This window comes from Petromyzon marinus, chromosome 29 (genome assembly GCF_048934315.1).
Source record: "Petromyzon marinus isolate PM22_M1 ecotype Great Lakes invasive population chromosome 29, UKy_Petmar_22M1.pri1.0, whole genome shotgun sequence".
Classification (NCBI taxonomy): Eukaryota; Metazoa; Chordata; class Hyperoartia; order Petromyzontiformes; family Petromyzontidae; genus Petromyzon; species Petromyzon marinus.
The window spans coordinates 9,260,615-9,275,306 of record NC_133695.1 but is presented as its reverse complement, the minus strand read 5'-3'; the positions used below and the strand labels follow the sequence as shown (position 1 = coordinate 9,275,306).

The window sequence follows — 14,692 nt, the reverse complement described above, 5'->3', positions numbered from 1 at the left end:
CATTTCAGAGCCTAAGAGGCCAGTGTACGACATTCCACATTCCTATGACGGGGGGTGTGAGTAACAACATAGGCAGACACACATGCAGAGACACACCGAGCGAGTGCATTTGTGTCTGCGTACAGTATGTTGTTTCCGTGTCTGTGTTTTATCATTCATTCTTACCTGATGATGGCTGCTTGTGTTGCAACCGAAACGTCGTATTCTATTATTATTTGATTGAATTTTCTACGTGACTTTACCGAAAGAACCAAATAGCAATCTGGCATGTCTCGCTCCCCCAGAAAGGGCATCACGCACCCCCAGGGGGTGCACGCTCCCCCAGAAAGGGCATCACGCACCCCCAGGGGGTGCGTGCACCCCAGGTTAAGAACCACCGCTCCAGACAGACTTGTCCCTTCCACAGGAAAAGCAACACCGAGTTTAAGCAATATTTTTGCAGGAGGGTTCTACGCTGGGATGTTGGGCCAATGCCATTAGCGAGCATTTGGTGTGGGAGGAAACCACAAAACCCCGGATAAATCCCACCACACGTAAGACGAGATAACACACAAAACACCACAAGATGGATCGGAGAATTCATCTCTATACTAATATCTCGTGGGTACCTCGCAGCCCAAGGCTACATGCAATACGTGGCATTTTAAGGCAACCTCTTATCCAAGTGCTAACCAGTCTCAATTCAACTCAGCTTCCAAGATGTAATGATACCAGGCACGGTGATTAGGTCCTTGGCCTGTGGCACTCTCGCCGCTGGCTTTGGGCCACCGATGAGATGAGCGCTTTCCAATGAGTATTTTGAGCATGTAGACACCTCTGACTCTCTGCATTGTCAAAATGTTTATCAAAAAGTTGCATGCAAACTGGAAAGGGATGGAGCAGCAGTGGCGGTGGCACAGCGGTAAGTGCGTTGTGCTCTGAACCCGACGACCCGAGTTCGATTCCCGCTCACGACCAACACCTTTGACGAGTATCTGAACCGGTCTTGGGCCTCCCCTAGGTCGATCCAGCCTAACATTAGTACCTGGTACGATGTGTTAAACGTCGCTGCTGCGGAGGCAAAGGCGGCTGGGCGTGTTGCTGGCCACCCACCCCTTCGTGTGCCGTGCCGGCCTTCATAGGTGCTCGCTAACAGCACTTGCCCCAACAGTCTGTTAAGGCTACACGGGGGTCTTTGCCTTTGCAGCGGTTAGAACGTTGCACTATGAACCCGATGTCCGTTTTCACCCACCAATGATGGGCGGTATGTGAACCTGTCCAGCCACCTCCGCCCAACTGTTCATCATCGCTAAACCCACACTGACCAGCATGGTGAAGTATGGTGAAAGCAGCTTCCCTAAGATTGGCATTTCATGGGGAGGACTGCATCCAGCAGTGGAGTGACAAAGGAGCAGTATTTTGTTTCTGTATGAGTAGAGAACCCATTGCCCTGCAACAGATAATAAGAGAGGCAGCTGTCATTCTCATACTCATCTCACAATCCTCCTGTCCTCGGAGCACTCGAATTAATATTGCTTTTTTTCACGTAATAAAATGCCAAGAAATATGTATTGTGATGTTCTTCTCATACTCTCTAGGATTTAAATAGTATCCTGGTGAATGAGTTGCACGAACAGGAGACGCACATTGAGAAGTTAGAGCGATTTTAAACGAACAGCGTCGCTGCTGTGTATCCGTTAGTCTCATCCCTGCGATGTCGCAACACAGTCGACCTTCTACCGCAATTTAAATTGAACTCTGCGGTTTTTAACACTAAAAATCCAGTTCAGCCAGCCACCCAGCTAGCTAGCTTCGGTGGCGATAATCACTGCCTCCCGAAATGTTTATCTACGTGCAAAAACAATAATGCAATGTTACAATAAATCTGCATTAACATTTAGGAGTTAAGGAGCCCCGCATTTGCTGTGAAGGAATACAAACAAAAATATTTCATATCGGCCAAAGTGACAGCGTAACGCTTTCGAGAAACACAATGTCGAGCAGCAAATCATAACCCCGGGCGATTGCAAGATTAACCAATGGGGAAGTGGAATAAAAAATCAACCCATTATGCATCCTCATCATGAATACCACTTGTCAACGCAGCGAATGACCCTCTGACCTGAGCGTATCAACCGCTTCACCCCGCGGTCGTGTGGGCAGTGGACACGGGCTAACAGATAGAGACGCGGCTTATCACACTTCATCTTAGCCCTTCGGGGCCGCGGGCTACTGTGCTGTTGCTGTTGTTGTTGTTCGTAAGAATTCCGCGGAAGTGGGGCACGTTATCCAACACCACCGCTACGGGACGACGGGGGCTTTGGCTTTCAAAACGATCACTTTCTTTCGACTTTTTTCGTTACACATATATACGTTTCAAGTACTCTAACTACTTGCAATTGTCATTTCTCACAAAATTGCGTGCTGGGTTTTCAAACTTTAAACCTTTGCCAATTTTTTTTTTCTCTCTCTCTCTCTCCCATGGCCACCCTTAAAAAAAGTTCAAGAAAAAGTAAATTTATTACGACGCAATCCAGCGACTAACAAGCTCAAACCCAAGCAGCAGGCCATTGCCACGTCTATATATATTATAAAACTGCGTAAGGCAGCATATTCCTCTAAATCCAACTTCTTTGGCGTGTGTAAACACGGAATTTGTAACTGTGTTCTTGGGGAGATAATTAAAACAGAATTGGGGGGGGGGGGGTGATAAAAACATAGCAGCAACAATGCACTCGCCAAAATTGGATTCCACGCGTGGCAGCAGATCCGCTCCCCATCTTTCAATCGCCTGCTTTTTCATTTTTAACCGATCTAGTTTGTGTTGGCTGTGTATACGTGCGCCGCGACGCGATGTAACGGGGACGCCGCGCATTGTCCTCGATAATAAGTAAAAAATAACATTTCACGCTCACGTTTTGTATTTGTGTTACATCATACCGTGCCAGTGCTTCTCACTGCGTAGCCCCCTTGCGATGACCGCGCCCGCGCGCGCGCGTCTGTGAATCTGTTAGGATCGCGACCAGATCAGACAGATATCAAATGGAGTCTGGATGAAACTAGGGAGGGAGGGCCCCCACGAAAAATAAAGTCCAATTGACCGGTGCCCATCCCGCTCCCCCCCACCCCACCGCTAGCTTCCTACCTCCACTCACCCACGCCCGATGGCATTTAAACGCCTCTGCTGGTGCAGCAATTAGTTGACCGAACACATTGACCAAACTGTGGTGGCGAGATGTGAATTACTTCGCCTGGTGTGCAGGAGGTTCGTGGGTTGGATCCCGACCCTGACGAATGGTGGTCACGTGGTTTCTTTCTCCGGGCCCTCCGGTTTTCGCTCTCCACATCTGAGAATCAACGTCGCGCGTTTGCAGGACGCGGCTGATCTACATTTCCACGTGATAAGCCACAAAGTTGAGCTATCATTTGTGACGGCCAGGCCGCTTCTGTAAGAAAGAAAAAAAAAAACAGCCAAATAGCTCAGGGGGCCTTACCTGTTCAAATATTTTTTTTTCTTGTTTCGTTTCAGTTTAGTTTGTGGTGGACGTCCTTTCACCGGTGTGTTCCCTCCTTGGCTTCCACGTCACCGTTAGTCTCGTCCACCACTGGTCATCGTGCCATGCCACAGTTCCACCCAAACGCACGTCACTCTTTGTATCATTCATCATTGAACAAACGCCCGCCATCCACTATCCATGCAAGCTTGGAAAAAAAAATACCAAACCATGCCTTCGGCGTAGCTGTACACAAAGACATTGGAGATGAAAGACGTAAGACTGGTGGCGGCTGCTGTGGGCTTCATGCGAGAGTCTAGACGTGATGTCACGCACAGTGTCGACACTGGCTGCACACAGCACTGCAAGAGGCGTAAGGTAGCGCCGAACACGGGTGCCTGTGCTGTACTGATGAGTGTGAGGCCGGTCTGCAGTTGTGTTTGCTTCACTGCTGCCTGTTGTTGGGATAACACGTCCTCAACTCTTTTTGAGCTGTGGTGGCCTAAGGGGCCGTCCGTAAATGACGTCACGAGATTTTGGACGATTTTTTGACCCCCCCCCTCAACTATGACGTCACAAAGCTCTGCCCCCCCCCCCCAAACCATATTTCCATTTTGAAAATATAAACGTGCTTCAAATCGCTTTAAACTATTGTCATTGTAGTGCGTATTTAATGTGACGCTGCACTCTGATGTTGTTGGAGAAAACACGTATTAAAAATGAGACGTTGGAAAGCTTAAATTTAGCATAAAAGTCACTTGAAAGTATTCAACATCTAACTAAAACAACAGATGTTCAAAATATTATATTGAAATTATCTTATAATTATAAAATATTTAAAGTAATTATAACTATAAAAAAATACTTGAAACTTTGTAGTAGAACGAAGCAAATGGCGACTTTAACAAAGGTAATCTCAGCCACGAACTCCCCAAATACATACAATTCATTAAATGCCCAACCAGAGAAGGGAACACTCTGGATCACTGCTACACTACAGTCAGTAGAGCCTACCACGCCGTCCCCCGAGCAGCACTAGGACACTCTGACCATGCCATGGTCCACCTGATTCCTGCATACAGGCAGAAACTAAAACTCTGTAAACCTGCTGTGAGGACATCTAAACAGTGGACCAGTGAGGCTGTGGAAGATTTGCGGGCGTGCTTAGACTGTACTGACTGGGATATGTTCACGACTGCTACCAATAGTCTGGATGAACTCACAGAGGCTGTGACGTCCTACATCAGCTTCTGTGAGGACTGCTGTATCCCAACACGTACCAGTGTGAACTTTAACAACAATAAGCCCTGGTTCTCAGCAAAGCTCAGAAGGTTGAGGTTGGAGAAGGAGGAAGCGTTTAGGAGTGGAGATAGAGACAGATTCAAGGAGTCGAAGAACAGGTTTAGCAAAGCGGTGAGAGAGGCTAAACGACTGTACTCAGAGAGACCAAAACACCAGTTCTCTACAAACGACGCTGCTTCTGTCTGGAGAGGGCTCAGGCAGATCACCAACTACAAACCCAGAGCCCCCCACACCACTAACGACTCCCGCCTAGCCAACGACCTGAACGAGTTCTACTGTAGATTTGAAAGACAATTGGACTGTCCTGAACCACCCCTTCCAATCCAAGAGGCCCCATCCCCCACCAATACTACAGAGACGACTATCTCCTTTCAGGAGGGAGAAGTTAATAGACTTTTCAAGAGGCAGAATCCACGCAAAGCAGCCGGGCCGGACTCTGTCTCTCCAGCCACCCTCAGGCACTGGGCTGACCAGCTGTCTCCGGTGTTCACCAACATCTTTAACACCTCCCTGGAGACATGCCATGTACCAGCCTGTCTCAAGTCCTCCACCATCATCCCTGTGCCCAAAAAAGCTAAGGCCAACAGGACTAAATGATTACAGACCGGTCGCCCTTACATCTGTGGCAATGAAGTCTTTTGAGCGCCTGGTCCTGGCACACCTCAAAGCCATCACAGACCCTCTCCTGGACCCCCTTCAGTTTGCCTACAGAGCCAAAGGTCTGTGGACGATGCAGTTAACATGGCCCTCCACTTCACCCTACAGCATCTGGACGCCCCAGCATCCTACGCCAGGATCCTGTTTGTGGACTTCAGCTCTGCCTTCAACACCATCATCTCTGCCCTGCTTCAGGACAAGCTCTTCCAGCTGAACGTGCCATACACCACCTGTAAATGGATCACAGACTTCCTGTCTGACAGGAAGCAGTGCGTTAAGCAGGGAACACAAGTCTCTGACTCCAGGTCCATCAGCACCGGAACTCCTCAGGGCTGCGTCCTTTCCCCTCTGCTCTTCTCCCTGTATACCAACAGCTGCACCTCCAATCATCTGTCCGTCAAACTATTGAAGTTTGCGGATGACACCACCCTCATTGGGCTGATCTCTGGTGGGGATGAGTCTGACAATAGGTGGGAAGCTGACAATCTGGTGACCTGGTGTAGCCAGAACAACTTAGAGCTAAATGCTCTAAAGACAGTTGAGATGGTTGTGGACTTCAGGAAGAATACAGCACCACTCAACCCCATCACCCTGTTAGACTCCCCAGTCAAAATTGTAGAGTCCTTCTGCTTCCTGGGCACTATTCTCTCCCGGGACCTCAAGTGGGAATTGAACATCAGCTCCCTCACCAAGAAAGCTCAAAAGAGGATGTACTTTCTACGGCAGCTGAAGAAATTCAACCTGCCAAAAACAATGATGGTGCAATTCTATACAGCGATCATTGAATCCATCCTCACCTCCTCCATAACCGTCTGGTACGCTGCTGCCACTGCCAAGGACAAGAGCAGACTGCAGCGTATCATCCACACTGCTGAGAAGGTAATTGCCTGCAATCTACCAACCCTCGAGGACCTGCACACGACAAGGTCCATGAGGCGAGCAAGGAAGATTATGGCCGATTTCTCCCACCCTGGACACTCTCTGTTTCAGCTACTCCCCTCCGGCAGAAGGCTTCGGTCCATCAGGACCAAAACCTCACGCCATAAAAACAGTTTCTTCCCATCTGCTGCTGGCCTGTTAAACAAGGCCAAGGGCTAACACTGTTTTTAACTTTCGATCTACATAACGACACCTTGCTGATATTAACTATGTTACCCTATTTGTATTTTTTATTTTTAAATTATATTATATCTTAAAGCTATTTTATATTCGATATTTATTTAATTTTATATACTTCAGCCCCTTGGTGTTAGACTTTTAACCCTTATTATAGTAAGACTTGTTTAAAACTTATTTAAGATTTTAGATTCCTATATGTTGAATGTATGCGCCATCCTGCCAAAGTAAATTCCGTGTCGGTGTGAACTTACATGGCGAATAAAACCCTTTCTGATTCTGATTCTGATAACAATCATATATTCATTCCACAGAATGAAAAGCCCTGGTAGAATAATTAGAATAAAAATGTTTAATAACAATCATTACATTTAAAAAAATAATCATTTATGCTTCTCCATTCTCCCATGGAGAAGCAAAATGCTCCTTCGTGGAATAAATGAATGGTGACCTTAGTAAATTTAAATAATCAAATAGTTAATAATGAAATTAATCAAATTTGTGTTGTTATAACCATTATATATTTCAGGTTGCGCATTTTGATGACGTCACATTTCTAAACCCCCTCCCCTCCTCGTCACACATTGTCACAAATGTCTGACCACCCCCCCCCCCCAGGTGCGTGACGTCATTTATGGACGGCCCCTAACTTAGACAATATCCACACATATTCTTAGTTCTTTCGGTAAAGTCACGTTGAAGGGAAATAACAAAATAATAAAATATATATAAAACAATAAAAATTCTCACGACGTTTCGACCATAACACAAACGGTCGTCTTCAGGTGTGTTGGTTTGCATAAATTTATTTTTAAACGGTGCATTTATTTATTTATAAAAAAAAACGTTAGCGCCACGCGCAGCGATTTGGCAGTTTATTTAGGACTAGTCCATCTATATTCTGAAAAGAGGAGGGGGGAGACGAATTTTTTTTATTTTATTTTATAATGTATGCTGTCTGAAAGCCACTGTAAGCGTGAACAATCAATTAAGACCTGAAATGGTTTATCAAATCTTTCCAATGATTGCTAAGATAGAATCCATCTTCTCGGTTGAAATTGTCTCTGTGCTTGTATATGTGGATAGCCTCATGAACGAATCTCTCATGGTAGCCAGATGGCTTACAAAGAACCTCTGTCTTGGAAAAGTCAATGGCATGTGAGCATATTGTTTTATAAACCCCTATAAACATGTTACTCCAGCTCTATAGCGACAGGGGGGCTGGAGGGAGCTGAGCCCCCCACCACCACCACCACCCTACTGAAAGCTCGGCCCCTCTCCCAATTATTACGGTCCAAATTTCGATTTAAAGCTTTCGTGACTGCAAGGATCCATCTTCTTTGGTTCTTTCGGTAAGGTCACGTAGAATGAGAATAAAATAATAAAATAACACAATAAAATTCTCACGACGTTTCGGCCACAACGCAAGCGGTGAAGAGCCGCTTGCGTTGTGGCCGAAACGTCGTGAGAATTTTATTGTGTTATTTTATTATTTTATTCTCATTCTACGTGACCTTACCGAAAGAACCAAGGAAGATATTATGGTCCAATGATATGTTCGGGTCGCAGCCTTTGGTCAAATACACAGCGGGGTGACAGCGAGAGCAGAGAGCTCACGATAAACACGCACAGGTCGCGTCGTCTCGCATGCTGTTTGGCGATCAACATTTAAAGTATAACATTCCACCCCCACCACCCCCTCTCCATGTACACGAGGGTTGGACGACTGTATACGATCGTGCAACGCGATACAGTATACATTCCAACGGTACACTTTGCTGGAGTTAATCAACTTGAGACATCATTCAGCATCATCATCATCAGCAGCCGTGGTCAATCCACTGCTGGATGAGGGCTTTAATCCCCTAGCAGCCACCACCTCGCATGATCCTGCGACCTGTAGTAATACTCCACCTGCGTGTGGAGTAATTTCATCGCTCCATCTCCTGATGGACGGTACCCTAAGACTCGTACCACTCCCAATGATCGGTCACTTTTCTTGTCACGGTCCAACCCCAGTGGCGAATATTTTAAACGCTCCCGAGCCTCCCATAAGTCCACTCAGTCCCAAATGAGTACCTGGTGCGGAGTGTAAACATCGCCACCGGGGAGACAAAAGCGGCCGAGCGTCGTGCTGGCCACCCACCCCCTCTTGCGCCGCACTGACTTTCACAGGTGCTCGCTAACAACACCTGCCCCAACAGTCTATTAAGGCTATATAGGGGGAGGGGGGGTGGGAGTCTATGTCTTTACGCATATACAACGCCGACGAACTTGTTAAACGCAGCAGCTGAACACTTACTTGTTGCAGGAGACAGAGCCAAGGAGGGTGAGCGAGCGAGACGAAGTGAGTGAGTGGCGTGCTGGGGGTGCAGCTGGACGCGCGTGCGACCATGAAAGGCGAAATCCGCCGAATCGCCGCTCAACTCTCGTCAGTTCGGCGCTCCGAGCGGGCTTATTTATACACAGCGCTCATGCGCTGCAGATGTGCGCCCACGTGCGTTCACAGATGTCACGGGACATCATCACCAGCGGTGTTATCATGCTGACTTTGAGACCCGCTCCCTCCCTCCTTCCCCCTCCTCCTGCAATTCTTTCTTGTGCGAACCTCCCTCGCACTTTGCTTTTGAGCGTGCTTAGCTGTAAACCACACGCAGAGCGATTGGAGCAGTGTCGTGCCCTGCAGCAGCAGCGGCGGCGGCGGCGACTCAATGCTCATTTCAAGAAAGCACAGCTATCAAGGAGAGCATTTACCCAAAACGTCGCCTAGCATATATATAATTTTGAATGGGAGTGCTATTGTCATGTGTGCTGATTTTTTTTTCTTGTTGGCGAATATGAGCTTTGTCCACCACTGCCAATGCAGTATCATTAAATATTTGTTTTGTTTTTACATTTGTTAACAAGAAGTTCTGCGTAGGTTTTCAGAGGCTCCCCGATGCGTGTTGGTTGGTGCCTCGTGTTGTTCGCCGTCATGTTTCGCTCCACGTGCTTCTTCGGGAGCTGAATAAACCCGAAGTTAGCAATTGAAATGCTCCTGACACCAAACTAGGGTTACTCGGTTGGTGAAGGAGCTTCCAGCACGTGGGGCGAAACGTCGGACATCGTGCCGAGCAACACGCGGTACCAACGCGAAAACACATCGTAGAAGCTGTAAAGAACACTCATCAAGGTAGCTGATTAAACATCCCGATACGGAATCCTCCTGAGCGGAGTCTTGGGGCTCAGTGAGTCTCACGTGGATAACGACAATCCACTGCTGGATGACGGTCTTCCCAACGCTGTGTTGGTCATGGTGGGAAGGGGGGGGGGGTTGCTTGACCATACTTCATCCCGCTGGTCAATGCGAGTTGGTTAAGTTGGCAGGTTCAGAAACAGTCGAGACGTGACTCGCCATTTAGGGGCCGTCCATAAATGACGTCACGGCGTTTTGGACGATTTTTGACCACCCCCCCCCCCCTATTCACACGGCGTCACAAAAAGCCAGAACCAACCCTAAAATATGACGTCACAAAGCTCTGCGCCCCCCCCCAAAAAAAAACATATTTCCATTTTTAAAATAAAACATTCTTAAAATCGTTTTAAACTATTGTCATTGTAGTGCGTATCTGGGGGCTGACGCCCCCCCCTCCTCCTCTCCCCCCTCCTCCTCCGCCCTTCTCGCCTGGCTGCCGCCGATCGAGTGATCGGCCTCCCTGCACCAGCCTCCTCTCTGAGGGACATGGCTAGTGGCTGGCTCCCCACCGCCTGGAGTTATGCCACACGCTCCCCACGTACACCACCACTAACGCGGAGGTGGCTGCGTGCACGCGCGTGCCCGTGCGGGTTGCTCACCACGGCTCGCGCTAAAAATAGCCGCATGAATATGCACGCACCCCTCCCCCTTCCTATGGGTCGGCCTTAATCCGCTGCGGCGGCTGGAGCGTAAGTACGTGCACGGGCACAGGCACGCGGGCAAAACGACGGCCGTATTGATGACAATTTATGCGCGCCCCGCCGTTGATGCGATCGTCGCTACGTAAACACACTGCGCAAAACGCGCTGTGTAAACACGCACGCGAACGGGTTTTAACTAACCCCTCCATCGCCCTATTAATCACGCGGCTGCATGGACACGGGAGCCGTTAATGAATTACTACCCGAACTGCCTCACACACACACACACATACGCTCGAATCACACACTACGCCGATATTTTCCCCACACCCACAGAAATCACACCGCACGAATCCTCTGTGCTAAACTTTATGAATGGCGCGCCTGAAGAAAAGAAAACACCCTGCGTGGCCCAGAGCAAAGTTCTCAGCGAGCAGCGCCTAACCCAGACATGGGCAAAGTACGGCCCCCGGCCGTATACGGCCCCCGGGCCGTATACGGCCCGTTGGGCTTTTTAATCCGGCCCGCCGAACTTGTCCAAATATTATTATTAAGTTAAATTTTACCTTTCTTCTGTAATGCCCCCATTTCACCATTAGATGGCGGACTTTGACCAGGAGTTACGACAAGTTTTTGTATTGTTCATGTTCGTGCAGTTTGTTAAATTGCCTTGCAAGTAAATGCTTTGCTACCTGTTAAAGGCCAAATCCTTTCATGTAATGATTTTTAGATGTCATTTATATTTAGTTCACACAAACACTCCCATCCATCTGTTCCTGGCCCGGCCCCTCTGTCAAATTTTAGAACTCATTGTGGCCCGCTAGTCAAAAAATTTGCCCACCCCTGGCCTAACCTATCCCCATTCAATCCCTGGGTGTACCCTTGCTCCACTTCTCACCACGCGGACGTACTCACGGTGTCGCATGGACGTGGTGGGAGTCGGAGTGTCGAGGGTACGAGAGGTCTCTGCCTGGGATCGAGTCGTAGCTGCACTCGCCAGCATCCCTCGGACGCTGCGAGCGGCTGGGAGTCCGACCGGGTGGCTCAACGGCTGCAGGAGCACTGACCAACATTTTTTTCCCTCCCTTCTTTTATGCCCTTGGAATCCAAAGATCCAGGGTGGTGTCATCCTGCGCGGCCAATCGGGCGCCTACCTTTTGATTTTAAACCGATGCCCCGCCCCTGCCTGGAGCGTTGCTTTCCATTACGCCTCGATCCATTGTCTACGCCCTCGTCCTCCCCACCCCGGACTCAACCGGTTTGATATGGGTGGCCGTGCCACGGAATTCGCAGCTGCAGTCAGTCCATGAATTTCCCTCCCACCTCCTCTTATGCACTGCTCGCTGCGTGTTTGCCCCCGAGGCCCTATCTCTCTGTGCTGTGAGTGTTCTCGTTGCGGTTCGCTCGGCTAGCAGCCCCTCGGGTAAAAACCCATGGTACCAGGTGACCCCCCCACGGGACCCTACGTGGGTGCATGTGTGTGTTTAGTGGAGGTGCGCGTGCGTTCGTGTGGAAGGGTGCGAGGGGATAGCAGCGCTGGCGGAGTTGCTCCGTTGCTGTGGCACCACACGTATTTAATGTGGCGCTGCACTCTGATGTTGTAGGAGTGTTGTTGTTATAACAATTCTATATTTCTTTAAAGTTGCGCATTTTGATGTGACGTCACTTTTCTCAAACACCTCCCCCCCCCCCCTCGTCACACATCGTCATAAAAATCTGCCCCCCCCCCCAGGTGCATGATGTAATTTATGGACAGCCCCTTACGTTTAACGGTGGCCAGAAATGTAACTAAAATGGCCGAGTTCAAAGCGAAATGAACTTACCGCTGGTTGCCACCGCGTCGCTCAGATTGCACGATCCCTCACCTCCAGTTATTGGTAAACGAATCGGCATTACTTGTTATTAATACGTCAATTAGAATGGTCTCGTGAAACAAATTCAACATCTCTACGCTCAAGTGAGCGCGAGATTGCGCTCGCGTTTTGCTCGATTGTTAAACCAAGGGCTTGCAACCTACGCAGAGGCCGAGGGATTCGACTGATGATTCGATCTCCGGGCGAGCCGCGACCTTAAACGATGGGACGAGCGTCCTCCACACCGCATTGCGTGAATGGGTTTCACCACAGTGAGTTTGATCGACAGGTCGGGCAGGCGGTGGGGTGAAGTCTGAATCACTCCGATCTCCTCCAAAGACTGTCCGGGAATGTGCTTAGCGATCATCGCCCCCTGCTGTGAAAACGTGGCACGTCACGCGACTCGGTGAAGCTTCCACGGGTCAACAAGCGTGAGGCATAACAATAAATAAGAGGCCGTCCATAATTGACGTCACGCACCTGGGGAGAGGGGGTCAGACATTTGTGACGATGTGTGACAAGGGGGGGGGGGGGGGTTGAGAAATGTGACGTCACATCAAAATGCGCAACTTTAAAGAACTATAGACAACACGTTCTACCTAATTAAATAGATTAATTAATACATGTTTTCTCCTATAACATCGGAGTGCAGCGCCACATTAAATACGCACTACAATGACAATAGTTTAAAGTTATTTGAATTTGAAGCATTTTTTTTGGGGGGGGGGCAGAGCTTTGTGACGTCATATTTGAGGGGGGGGGTCTGACTTTTTGTGACGCCGTGTGACGAGGGGGGGAGTCAAAAATCGTCAAAAATGGCGTGACGTCATTTATGGACGGCCCCTAAACACACAACAAGCTTCTATCATCAGGATGCATCGTTTTTGGACCGCCGCCTCCATGATAATAAACGAGGTCTCACATGAAAACTCATCACGTGTAGTGCATGCAAACGAAGTCGAAATTCCGAAAATATAACGTGACCTGATCATTAAACTATCGATAATGGCACTGCTTATCGCCGGTGGGCTGAAATAGTCACTATTTAGCATTTTGTTTACGTGAAAAATCCCTTGATTGGCCATGTTGGGTGGTGGAGGGCTTCGACAGAAGTATTCTTCCTAGACTTCGCAGCCAGCAAAGGCATTCTGTTATTGCGCATGCGGGCAGCAATACGTGCATGAGCTCAATGCCAATGTCGAGGTCTGCTGGCCACGACGAGTGAGCTTCAGGAGAGAGACCGTGGAGTAGTGTTGTTCCTCCTCGACTTTGAGCTTTCGTGACTGCAGGAATTCATATTCTTGGGTCTTTCGGTAAAAGTCACGCAGATAGGTTCAAAGAAAATAACAAAAAAAGTATCTTCGTTGAACCTACCTACGTGACTTTACCAAAAGACCCAAGAATATGCGTTGTTCCTCCTCCTCCTCTGTTAAAGGAGCGCAGACTACGTGTGTACGTACGTATGCTGAACCTCTTTCGCACAGTACCTTGCCAACCGCACTAATCGGAGGTGCGGGGGGAGGACAACAAACGAAACACAGCTTAAAGGACGAGACCTGGGCTTGGCTGTCTTCACTCCAACGCTGTCTTCTGGACAGTCCGGTCCCTTCACCTGATGAAGGACACTTGTGTTGTGGCTGAAACGTCGTGTTTTTGTTATTTTATTTTTACCTACGTGACTTTACCGAATAGAACCAAAGAGTATGGATCCTTGCAGTCACGAAAGCTTCAAATCTAGAATTAGTTTCAAAGAAGTACATTTTCAAAATAGATGTTTTTTTTAAGTGCATACAGCAACCCGGTTGGTTTACTGCACGGTCCATCGTTTGGTTTGCGTGGCCACAAGCGCGGAGGGGGTCCGTGCGCTTGCCCCTTGTCATAGAGGTTCGCAGTTCGAGGAGCCGCGACCGCCCCTCGTGAATACCGCGGCGTGCGCGAACAATGAGGACGACGGCGCTCCAACTCTGCTTCGCAACGGGTGTCAAAGGTGCCGTGGTATTATTATTATCAGAGCAGGAATAAGTTTAACACATAGCAGGCTTTCGCGACCAAGATTCTTCACAGTAAAGGTTTTTGGGTTAGATCGCGTTATTTACGAATGTGTCGTAACCCTCCACCACCCGACACGGCCAATCAGCAAAATAAAGTGTCACGTTGACAAAAAACAATTAGTTCACTACTTTAGCCCCACACCGGTGTGTTGTTGAAGAGTGAATCCACAACATTTACAGTTTGAGTACTGTGATGTTTCGCTGGTAATTACATCCAGCATCATCGGGCAATTCGCCAGAATGGTAAAGCCCTCACTTGCTCCCGGTCTTAAATAGAGCAGCAGGGTGACGTCATCATTTAACTCATTCAGAGCAGGAATATAATTTAAAGCGATGTTCAATAGGGTCGACTCAGCCTGCCACT

At 48.5% G+C, this 14,692-nt stretch overlaps 1 protein-coding gene across 1 annotated transcript in view; it reads right to left on the bottom strand.

Moving 5' to 3' along the window:
* LOC116947180 (pineal opsin) overlaps positions 1 to 9,495 on the bottom strand; it is a 45,845-nt gene extending 36,350 nt beyond the window's left edge. The window contains exon 1 of the mRNA XM_032962643.2: positions 8,851 to 9,495. The gene's annotated coding sequence lies outside the window, so the exon portion shown is untranslated. The remainder of the gene's footprint in view (positions 1 to 8,850) is intronic.
* Between the last annotated feature and the right edge of the window lie 5,197 nt (positions 9,496 to 14,692).